The 12572-nt window shown below is 36.2% G+C and overlaps 1 protein-coding gene across 5 annotated transcripts in view; it reads left to right on the top strand.

The window, feature by feature from the left end:
- Pou2f1 (POU class 2 homeobox 1) overlaps window positions 1-12572 on the top strand; it is a 147654-nt gene that overhangs the window by 65713 nt on the left and 69369 nt on the right. For 3 of the 5 annotated variants that reach the window (XM_048357587.1, XM_048357588.1, XM_048357585.1), the window contains exon 2: window positions 5432-5531. The exons of the other annotated variants lie outside the window; for them this stretch is intronic. The gene's annotated coding sequence lies outside the window, so the exon portion shown is untranslated. The remainder of the gene's footprint in view (window positions 1-5431; window positions 5532-12572) is intronic. 5 annotated transcript variants of the gene reach the window in all.

Genomic DNA, 12572 nt, shown 5'->3' with positions numbered 1-12572 from the left:
AAGCTTTAGATTCATGGAATGTGACCATGACTTAGAGTTCATAATTTTAATGGAATAATTCTCTTAATGTCTTGCTGAATCAGTTCCTTGGTGTTATTATAAGCAGTGCAATTTGAATGGGCTTTAGAAGGCTTATTTTCTCTGCCAGGAAGACCAAGGATCCCCTTAGGGGCAGTGTGAGTGTTTCTTTGCAATTGCACAAAAAGTGATTTGGGATGGGAAGAAAAGTCTATAAAAGAGAGCTATTTGGGATTGCTGTTTGCTACAAAAGGTAATTCAGAAGGTACCTATCATGGCTGCTGTAATTTTATTTTGCTTAAAATCCAGCTTTGTATGTAGGTAATTTTCTTTAGTTCATATACAATTAAATCATTAGTATAGAATTGACCCTTCTGAGGAAATAGACTATTGGTGGAAACATTTGGGCAACATTTTGGAATCCATACAGCCAAGTCTTTTCTTCATTCCTATGAAATAAGACTTAAATTCAGGCCAAACGAAGAGATGGTCAGTTTTATTATTAAATATAATCTTACTGTTATTATTAAGTTATACAAAGGGGTTACTGTTTCATAAGTCAGGTAATGAGCATTTCTTTTTTGGATAGTGTCACTCTTTCCTTCGCTTTCCTGCATATTCTCTTGGTCCCATCCCTGCCCACATTTTCCACATAGTATATACTGAATACTGTGACTGCATTTGTTCATGCTTTCTGCCTCCCTTTCTGTGTCCACTTCTTGCCCCCTAAAAAGAAAAAAAAAAAAAAACCCTAAACACCTAGAAGCAGAAACAAATAACACCATCACCACCACCACCAAAACCCATGTTTATTTTTAAACAACTTGGTTTGGTATTTGAAAATTCTTAAGTATTTTTCTATTTTTCTTAATTACAGGATAACCACAGCTTTTCATATTGTAACAAGTCCTATGTTTAAAACATTCTCATCATTTTTGCCTAAGTCCTATTTGTTTTGAGTCTTTCGTGTAATTTTCTCTGTTGACTAGTTTTTTAAAAACCCCCACCCCACCCCCGCCTGCTTTGTCTTACATCTTTGTTACCTGAACTAGTAATTTCTTTTGAAGATGGTGTTTGTTAAAAGATAATAAAAACAGAATGAATAGCATTTTACTTCTTTAGTTACACTGATTAGCTTAATAGAGTAAAATATTTGCTTGAATTCTGGGAAGGCAATTAAATTTTGGGAAAAAGTAATCAAGCTAAAATTTTTCAATTGATAAAACTTAAAAAGCTAGGCACTGATGACTCTCACCTATTCAGAAGGCTGACGTCTGAGGATGATGGTTTGAAGCTAGCTCAAGCAGAAAAATCAGTAGGACCTTATGTTAGCAAAAAGCTCACCTGGAGGAATAAAGTGGTAGGGTGGCAACTGAGTGAAAAAGCCAAGTGAGAGATCAAGGCTCTGAGTTCAGGCCCCTGAATTCAATCCCCAGTGCCAGCACAAGCAAGCAAACAATTTTTCAAAAAATCTCTTATTTTTTTTCATTAAAATTAAACAAAAGTGAAATTCAAAATAATAAAGATTATCATTTGGCATAAGCCAAATAGAAGTTTAGAGCTGAATATGTAGCTCAATGCTAGAGCACTTACTTAGTGAATGTAGGATTTGATGCCCAGCAATGGGGGGAGGGGGCAGGGTGATATCTGATTTTTAAGTAAATTATATCATGTGCCTTATAAAATAGGTTACAGGATAATCCTGAATTACATAAACTCTTACTTGGAATTTCTGTGTTTTGGATTTCTCTCCGCCCCCCCCCCTTCCTACTTCCTTCTCGCTTTCTCTCTCTTTTCTTTGCTTTACTTTCTGCAATTCCAGCCCAGAGCTTTGTGCATGTTAGGTATGCTAACTTTTCCTTAGCCTCAAATAAAAATTTGGACTAATACTCAAGGCATTTAACACCGAAGGCATTTAGCACTTCATTTTTTAGTTATGAGCTTCAGAAAACAATATTAAGTTGGGTTGAATTCACCAATCTTAACAGCACATAGCATGCTTAATTTGCCCAGTGGATTTTCTTTATTAAATCTCTCAGTATGTCTCTGCTCACTTTAATGTCAGAAGCTTGCGTAGCTGCTCTTTGAAGCAGTTTCCATTAGAAATGTGGAAAGAGCACAGTGCCAGTGGCTAACACCTGTAATCCTAGCTATTCAGGAGGCTGAGATCTGAGGATTGAAGCTTGCAGCCACCTATGGCAGAGAAATCTGAAAGTCTCCTATCTCAAATGGAGGGGGAGGGGCAGAACTGGAGGTATGGCTCACATGGTAAAATGTCAGTCATGAGTGAAAAGGCCATTTCAGGGCCCAAGGCCTTAAATTCCAGTCCCAGTACTGGTGTGTGTCATGCACGCACAAGACAGAGAGGGAGGGAAAAACAAAAAAGGGAATAAGGCGTATATTGTGTATACATGCAAGCAATACCTAATCAAGTCTCATACTAAAAGCATCCTTGTATGAGTTTTTATTAAGAAGGATGTTAAAATTTGTGATGCAGATGTCATCATGATCATCCTCACATACATATCTACTATTTTTGGAAAATTGTGCTCTTATCAAAGGACATAAGTGATTCTGTTTGCTCCTCTGTGTATGAAAACTTTGGTGATATGAATGGTAGTGTTTTGAGTGTCAGACTCCCTGCCCCCTTGAGCTTTGCTACACTAGCAGTCTACTACTTGAGCCATGCCCCCAGCCCTGTTTTCCTTTAGTTATTTTTCAAATAAGGTCTCATGTTTATGCCTAGGCTGATATGGACCCCCCCTCCAATGGCAGGCACATGCCACTGCACCCAGCTTTTATTGGTTTAGTTGGGTCCTGTGAATTTCCTTTTATTCCAGCTAGCTTTGAACCATGATCTTTTCGATCTCTGCGTGTCAAGTAGCTAGGATATTTATTTCTTTAGTCAAAGAATTCTTACTAACTTTAATTGTTGACATCTTGTAAGTTCCTGCTACTAGGCTGAAAGACTTAAGGATTTAAAGAAAGTACTTTGCTTTATTAAAGATAAGAATTAAAAATATTGTATTTATTCCTTTCTAAGACACCATAATTGTCATTTCTTTCAATGAGTTTTGCAACTTTTTAAACCACTCTGAGGTCAGTATAACCTGTTTGCCATTATCAGGAATGCACGTTGCTATGGAAACAGTAGGAACTAGTTTTCAGGACCACATCTGGCTTATTTGCATCTAGTTTAAGTTGGGGAAATTTTTTAAAAGGACGAAAGGTCTGGATGTGCCAGTAGACAGCCAGAAAACTTGTCAGTTTGTTGTTACCGTCATATTTGAAGACTGGGTAAATTTTCTTTATTATTACAGCTCTTGCTCTGAATGTTTTTAGTGATATGTTGAAGTTTACATTTATTTTGTGTATTTATTTATCTAAATGCCTTGCTAGCCCTTTTCAGGGTTTTCTTGTTTTTACTTTAGTTTGGGGTATATCCTCTTCTAGTTTACAGTGTTTTCTTTTCCTTTTTTTTTTTTTTTTTAAGAATTTAAAAGTATGTATAGGGGGCTGGGGATATAGCCTAGTGGCAGGAGTGCCTGCCTCGGATACACGAGGCCCTAGGTTCGATTCCCCAGCACCACATATACAGAAAACGGCCAGAAGCGGCGCTGTGGCTCAAGTGGCAGAGTGCTAGCCTTGAGCAGGAAGAAGCCAGGGAGAGTGCTCAGGCCCTGAGTCCAAGGCCCAGGACTGGCAAAAAAAAAAAAAAAAAAAAAAAAAAAAAGTATGTATAGAACAGACTTTTTCATTTGTATTATGTAATAAAATGTTAGGTTTAACCATTCTCTCACTATAACAGACAGTACAATTTTATGTTGATTTCTACTTTTCCTAATTCCCTCCTTACAAAACTCTTCTAAAGACAGTTAGATACATTTATATTCTATTCACACCAAAATACCTGAATTTCAATTTTAGATTTAAAAAGTTTTTAGAATACTACTTAATTTTGAGTTTCTAGACGTACATGGGACATTTTTATTAGACCCAAATAGGACAACACTGTAAATAACACTTAGAAAAATATTCTTAATCTAAATCAATATTTTTTGGCCAGTCCTGGACCTTGAACTCATGGCCTGAGCACTGTCCCTGGCTTCTCTTTGCTCAAGGCTAGCACTCTGCCACTTGAGTCACAGCGCCACTTCTGGCCGTTTTCTGTATATGTGGTGCTGGGGAATCGAACCCAGGGCCTCATGTATACAAGGCAAGCACTCTTGCCACTAGGCCATATCCCCAGCCCTAAATCAATATTTTTTAAGATTATGATAATTAAATTTCTATTTCTGTGATTCAACCTTATGGCTCTTACCTCTTACACTCATAATTGTTCAGTTTTGTGTAACCCCTTATTTTCTGGGGCATTTCACTGTTCTGGGAATATTAAACTAGTTCATGAGTATTTTGTGAGACACAAACAAAATGGCATATTTGAAGCTACTCTGAAATACTCATGCATGCACACATACATGGAGGGCAAAGAGGGAAGCCTCAAACATTGCTATGCCTAATGTCCAGAGATTTTTGCCTCAAGTTGAATTCAATATTAGGAGGAAAATAAAGATTGTTTTAACTATTTACACATTTGATTTTTTTTAAGCCTAACTTATTCAGAATTTCAAGAAATAGGACTATGGTGGAACATATAGGAAAAAGTTATATGGACTTGTTGCATGAGGCATGTTGTTTATATAAAATTTAGATATCTTGTAAATTATGCTACTCCTTGTACTTATTGGTTAGTTGTACTAACATTATGCCAACTATTTTAATTAGTTATACTAACTAAAAATCACTATATAGTATAGATACATTGCAAATAAAAGCCAGTGCTTGTACTAGTTTTCTTTGCTGTTTGAGGCTTTTTTAAAATCCCTACTAAGTAGAATTCTGATTGGTTAGTCAAGGAGTGAGGAATTTCCACACATGTATTGACCTTTCCCATTTTCTAAATGAAAATATAATCTTGTGGCTTTTTAAAAAAGAACACTTTAAAGCTATAGAAATCTACATTGTCCTATCCTATCCCTTACATAGATGTATATATAAGGCCAATTGAAGTATTTACTTAAAAATTTGAGGGGAGATGAATGCTAGATTTGGAAGTTAGTTTTTGTTAGTGAAAATACTGTTTTATACAGCTTCATGGAAGAACAGCCACCTTACAAAACATGTTGAAAGGTGCTTTTCCACTTACTTCCATTCCTTTAGTACCAGCAAGTTACTAGTACTCCTTTTTAAATGAGGAAATGGGCACAAGGAAGGTTCCTGCCTATGACTAAGCTTAAAGGTCATTGATGGGTAGTTCAGTGTTCCCCAGTGTATATAATTGTACCCTCTTAAAGTACTAGGTTATTTTATACAGCTTACTCAGTTTTGCCTTTTTCTCTTTTTGTATTCATAGACTGGAAAAGTAAGAAGAGCTTTCCTGCCTTTTTAATTACCAAACTACTCTCAATTTTCAGTGAATCAGTCAAAGAAAGAATGCAGTCTTTCTATACCTGGTAAATATTTTCTGCTAAATAAAGCTATTAATTTAGTAGCCTCTGATAAATCCAGGTGTTATTAATGATTGCCCTTTATTTCGTGGAATGACTGTTAAACTGACTTACCTAATATGTAACTTAATTGAAGTTTGATATTTATGGATGTGATGGACTGATGTTGGGATGCCTGTGACCTAGCCAGCAATGGAAAATGTTATCCCAAGTACATATCATCTGTATTTTGCAATAATAAAATATTTGCGGTAATTTTTGTTGTAGTGTAATAGAAGAAATTTGTAAATAATACTTCTATAAATCTAATTATTAAAATATTATAACATTTTATCAGTGAGCTATGATTAAAAAGATCAAGTGACTTGGTTAAAGAAGTTCAACTAGCTAGAGCAGAACTGAGATCAGATTATAGATTAGAATCTTATTTTTTTAAAAGCTTGTTTTTTATTTTCAAATTCCTTAAGTATGAATTAATATGTTTAAGAATAACCCTATATAGTATTATTTCATACATATTTTCTTTTTGTAACAAAATATTAATGTGGAAAGACAGTGGCTTTATTCTTCATAAATTATTTTGTCTATTAGCCATTTTATTGGTGTATGCCTTTGAAATGTCTATCCATGTTTTTATTTAAACCTGCGAACACTTGAGGGTATTATTGTGCCTGTTTTGCAGATGAAGAAACTGAGGCTCAGGGAGTTATATAGCATGGAATGCTAGCTTAGACCTGCCCTGGTCTGTGATTTCAAAGCATATTACTAAACTATGCAGCCTTTTAAGTTTTGAAAGTAAAGTTTGCCTTATGGTAAATTCAGCCTGTACCATGTTAACTGATAGTTATTATATGGAAGTATGTTTTTTCATAGTTCACTTATCCAAATATCTAAGCATTTTAGAAATAGACATAGTACAGAGAAACCATGTTTTTCACTGTAATGATTTTAACTGTAGAATCATAAGCTGCTTTTATGTCATTTAAAGATACAGATCTTATCTTCCTTTAATAATACATAGGAGAGGTGGGCTCTGGTGGCTCATGCCTATAACCTAGCTACGTAGGAAGCTGAGATCTGAAGATTGAGGTTCGAAGCTAGTTTGGACACTAAAGTCAATGATACTCTCATCTCCAATTACTCCCTTAAAAGCCTTAAGCAATAAAGCTTAGGTATGGTGTCTAAGAATGGTATAAAAAAGGAGTGGGGAGCTCATATAACTATTATACCTGATTAGTTGTGGACATCTTATAGCAAAAAAATTTTTTTTTTAGTTTAGGTATATATTAATGTATACTCTTCAAAATGAGAAAGGTATCAGATTTCTCTTTGAAGCAGTCATATGTTATAGCTTCATAATGTAGGATATGGATTTTTTGTGCAGTTTTTTTTTAAAGAAAAACTCTGTCTAGAGATTACAAAAGGAATGTGAAGATTATTGATAATTTATTGATGATAAAGTTTCTTAACTACCCTAAACAGGACTAGCAGCTATCCCTCATCCTCAAAACAGAAGAGAAGGGAGTGGGGCAACACGAAGCAGCTAATGTTACTGGATTTTTAACTTTGCCAGGCATATATTAGGGACAGTCATGTGTACTCTTCCATTTTTAATATACTTGGAAGTGTAGCAGTAAAGGAAGAGAAGCAGAAAGAAAGCATCAAATGCAAAATAGTCTTCTCCTTTTTCTCTCATCTTTTTGGTGACACTACATTCTACTGATTGTTTCCAGTGCTCTGCATTATATCTTCCTAAAATCACTAGTGCTTTCCTAGTCAGAGAAGCATCAATATTTTTGTTCAGATTTAAGTTGTTAGAAGAGAAAATTCGTACTATGAAATGCAGTATATCAATAATACCACCATTTTAATTCGTTTTCTAGAACTGTATGATAACTGGAATATTTATTTAATATTAATAGTTTCTAAAATATTTTAATGCAATTCGGGTTTATAATAGTTTTCAAGCTCTGTTTCTAATTTTATTATAAGTAAGTCAGCACAGATTTCAGAAAGTTGTTTAAGAATTAGTGCTTGGGTCAGGAGTTTAAATCTGAATTTACATTAATGAAATGAAGAAATTTTTTAAGTGTGAACAATTTTTCCATAAAATCTTGAAGTGACCATTAGGATATTGTTTAAGTTCTTGTAAATGGACTCTTGACAGTAGGACGTCTGTGCACTTCATTATTCTTTAAACAATGTGCTCTTGCTGTCAGATGTGGGATACATACCTGTAATCTATCACTCAGGGTACCAAGACAAGAGGATTGAATGTTTATGGCTGTTCTGGCTACATACCATATCTTTTAAAAACATTTTTTGTGGTATCACTATTATTAGTACACATTATTTCTTTTGATTATGGATTTCTAAGAGGCAAAGGAAGGCAAAATTCCACTAAGGAACAAAGAAAGCACCTTGTGTCAGTTTGTTGATATCTCTTTTATTTCTCAGCTTTTTCAAGATTTGGAAGCAATTATTGAGTTTATGGAAATGCTCTACACATTGAATATTTATTTTAAAGTATATAATAACATTTCCAAAACTTGTGAAGAACACTGGATTGTTTATTTGTTTGTGATATTGGGGCTTGAACTTGAGACCTTGCATTTGCTAGTTAGGCAGTGAATCACACTTCAGCAGTTTTTAAATGAATTTAATTCTGGTTCAGGTTATTTTAGTGTTTGAATTCTCTTCACAGATCATAATGGCAGAAATTTGCAAACATGTAAAATGAATTCCCCCAAAAAACAAGTAGTTAATATGTGTGAAGATAATTTATATATGAATATTTTAAATTTATTTTTTTGGCGATTGGAGGTGGGGGGCCTTGGCTGTGGGGTTTGAACTCAGGGGCTGGGATCTGTCCCCGAACTCTTTTGTTCAAGACTTTCACTCTACCACTTTGAGCCACCAGGGTCACTTCTGATTTTTGGTGGTTAATTGGTGATTAGAATCTCATGGACTTTCCTGCCAGGAAAGAAGGTGAGGAGGAGGAGGAGGAACCTAGGCATGGTAGCATATACCTGTAATCCCAGATTTGGAGGTTTAGTAAAAAGATGGATGGGTGGGGGGAGCAGACAAGTAAACAAGTAATCCAGGTACTTAGGAGGCAGAGAGATCAGGAATCATGGTTTGAGACCACCAGTCCTCCTCCCCAGGGAGGCAACACAGGGGAGGGAAGTTAGTGAGATTCCATGTAAATCAAAAAGCTGAATGCAGTTGTACTTGGGAGGCAAGGACACTGTCCAAAAGGTAACTAAAGGGAAAAAGGACTGGGTTGTGACATAAGTGGCAGAGTGCCTGTCTCATAAGTGCACAGCCCTGAGTTAAAGCCCAGTATCATCACCAAATAAAAAATACTATAGAAAGAAACCATGGTTCCATTCCCAAACCTGCTAGCACACGCTTGGCACTGTGGGGTGGGAGGTGGGAATGGCTAAGACCTACTCTTTGACTATCCTTTAGCAGGAAATCCAACTCTTCTACTGTGGTGCTGCATGGGAAGACTCAATAGGGAGGCTGGAACTTTTCATCTAAGTCACCAGTTAGTGGAGATAATCTTTCTCTTCATTAGGGTACAGTTATATATTCCCCATTATCCAGTGAGAAAGTGGCCCAAACTCCCTGCCACATGGAGGCTATTGGGAGCAGTCATGAGACCCTTCTGTCCTCAGCCAAGATGGTACTGGAGCCCTGGCAGAGAGCCTGGGTGCCCACCTTTGCCCAGTTGTATAAGGAGAATTTCAACCTGAGAGGAGCAGGGTGTTTTGCACTTAAGGTCAGTTAAAATAGAAGGCTTAATTTAGATCTAAAATTGAATGTAATACAAAGCACCCAGTATTTAATTGGCAATGACTTGTCATATCAAGAACCCAGAAAATCATTTTGAATGAGAAAAGAGAAATAGACTTCACAGTGGGGAAGAAGTGATAGAATTATCTGGCAGCCATCAATAAGTGCTTCAGTGAACAGTTGTGAACACATTTAAATATAAAATATGAAGTTTCAGAAAAGAAATAGCCTCTGTGAAGAGATAAGAAATATAAGAAAGAATGAAATTCATTTTTTTTTCTATGTCAGTTCAAGGGCTTAAACTCAGGGCCTGGATGCTGTTCCTGATCTGTTTTGCTCAAGGCTGCCACTGAGTCACAACTACACTTCTGACTGTTTTGGTACTTAATTGGAGATAAGAGTCTCATGGACATCACAGTAGAATAGAGGGGATAGAGTGAACTGAAAGGTGGGACAACAGAAATTGCTCAAAGAAAAGAAAGAAGATATGGAACAAATATAACAAAAGTGAAATTTGTTCCTCATGAACATTTAGGACTATAACAAAAAGAGCTATACAGCCAGGTGCTAGGCCTGAAAGTGTATGAGACTCTTTTTATCTCCAGTGAACCACAGAAAAGCTGGAGTGGACCTGTGCTTGATAGAGTGCTAGCTTTGAGCAAAAAGGCTGAGACAGAATGCCATGAAACATCATCCTAGCCATGAAGTCAAGCTCCAATACCAACACACACACACAGGAGAAGAGAAAGCTGAGGTCAAGCTCCAGTATCTCCCCCTCCCCCCACCCCGAACATTTCATCATAGGCCCAGGAGAAGAAAAAGAAGGTAGGGCTGAAAAGTACTTAAAAATATTGGGTATAAACTTCCCAAATTTGGCAGATGGCATACAGCTACAGATAGAAGAATATGAGTAAATTCCAAACAGGAAAAACCTTAAAAAAAAAATCTTAAGACATTGAAAACAGCATGAGAGAAATGACACTGAGCTGTGAGGAAAGCAATGTTGAGCATCAGTGGTAGAGCTAGGAGCCAGGCATTGTAGTTTTTAGGTTCGGGAAGCTTAAAATCACAAATTCCAAATTCACCAAATTCATTTTTTTTAATGAAGGGAATGAAAGAGAATCAAGGAAGATGATTTATCTTTGGCATACACCTGGAGTGTGTTAAGAGCACAGGCCCAAACGTGTGCCGCATTTGTGTGCTGAAAACTACAGAACATTGATAAAAGAGATAAAGAAGATAATGAAAAAGGGAAACACCTACTAGTTCATGGGTTACATGACTTTACATAGGAAAGATCAATTCTCTTCAGATTGACAGATTTAATGCATTTCCTGTCAAAAATTGCAGGAAATTTTATTATACATACAAGGTAAGAATATCCTAAATGAACATGAGAATGCAAACTAGAATAGCAAACAATTTATATGTATGTACAGTTTATGTACACATATACATAGTAAATAAATATATTCTGTTTGTGAGACAAGGTCTTGCTTTGGGCCCCAGGTTATCTTTGAACTTGATCGTCCTGAGGGCTGGGATTAGAAGTGATCACTACGCCATGTGGCTCTAACACAGTTAAAAAATAAATAAATTAGGAATAATTAGGACTGTACTGGTTAATAATATTTTACTTAACTGAGTGAAGGAAGGAATGCCTTTTAATTTTGTATCTCAGGCAGTACTCTTGCATATTTATTACTTTTGTTTTGTCATACAAATTTAGGAATCCTGAATGGAAGATACACATTTCCATAGCAAATACAAACAGGATAGTTTAGAGGTTGTTTGAGAATAATTCACATACCATGGGATTAAAAAAAACTGGTTTTTCATGGATTTAAGTTGTAATTAGCTAGGTACTGGTGGCTGACACCTGTAATTCTAGCTACTCAGGAGACTAAAAGCTAAGGAGCAGGGTTTTAAAGCCAGCTGGGCAGGAAAGTCCATAAAATTCTTATCTCCAGTAAACTATTCAACCACTAGCCTTGAGCAAAAGAATCTCAGGGACAGCACCCAGGTCCAGAGTTCAAACTCCAGGACCAGCAAAATAGGAAGAAAGAAAAGGGAAGGGAAAAGGAAAGGGAAAAGAGAGAGAGTTTGAGAAAGAGAGAAAGAAAGAAAGAGGAAACTTGGCAAGGGGAGGTGTTCTCAAGTTGTAGACAATAATCTTGAACTAAAAATAAAACCCTCTGGGACAGTACTGAGGCCCTGAGTTCAAGGCTCAGGACGAGCATTTTTTTTTTTTTTTTAAGTAGAATTGGGAAGAATCACACTCTGGATGTCAAAGTAGAATATTAGCCAATGACACCAAAACAAATTATAGGCCTGTGTTAAAATCCTGGAGTCATCTTATCTGAGTACATTTGAAACTGTATATACTGGTATTAGAACTAGGGAAGTGAAAGGGAATATCAAAATCGAGAGACAAAGGATAAAAAGACAAACGAGGGGCTGAGGATATGGCCTAGTGGCAAGAGTGCTTGCTTCATATACATGAAGCCCTGGGTTCAATTCCCCAGCACCACATATACAGAAAACGTCCAGAAGTGGCTCTGTGGCTCAAGTGGCAGAGTGCTAGCCTTGAGCAAAAAACAAACAAACAACAACAACAAAAAAGACTCCAAAAGCAATACTTGGAAAACTGTTTGATGTAAACCAACTGAACAACTCATGGGGGGAGAGGGAAAGGGGGAGGAGGGAAGGGAGGAATGAGGGAGGAGGTGACAAACAGTACAAGAAATCTACCCCATATGAAACTCTAACCTCTTTGTACATCACTTTGACAATAAATAGAAAAAAAATAAAATCCTGGAGTCACCTGTTCTTTAACACTGCAATGATCATAGTTTATAGTCACATATTTTAGTAATTGCTTACAGTTTCTATTATTTGCTTATGAGCATCCTGAGGTTTAGCATTGTCATTCTTAATTCCTATCTCATGCCTAGAAGCACTTACTAAATACAATTTTTTTCACAAAATCAAAGACTAAGCCAAACTCATTTACAGAGGTAAAGAATGATGGATGGTGTAATATAGTTGTAAAACTTTAGTAGAGCTATACAAGATTTAGCCCTTTGTAAGGAAGAAATTCAGGATATGAATTTTGTAGTGATATGTTTACTTTTTTCTCTTTTGTTGAGATGTCTACTTTTTTAATTATTGTAAAGGTGCTGTATAGAGGGGTTACAGTTGCATAAGTCAGGTTAGAAAGAGACTAGAAGCATGTATCATTTAATACTA

Source organism: Perognathus longimembris, chromosome 11 (assembly GCF_023159225.1).
Source record: "Perognathus longimembris pacificus isolate PPM17 chromosome 11, ASM2315922v1, whole genome shotgun sequence".
Classification (NCBI taxonomy): domain Eukaryota; kingdom Metazoa; phylum Chordata; class Mammalia; order Rodentia; family Heteromyidae; genus Perognathus; species Perognathus longimembris.
This window is presented reverse-complemented; position numbering and strand designations above follow the sequence as displayed.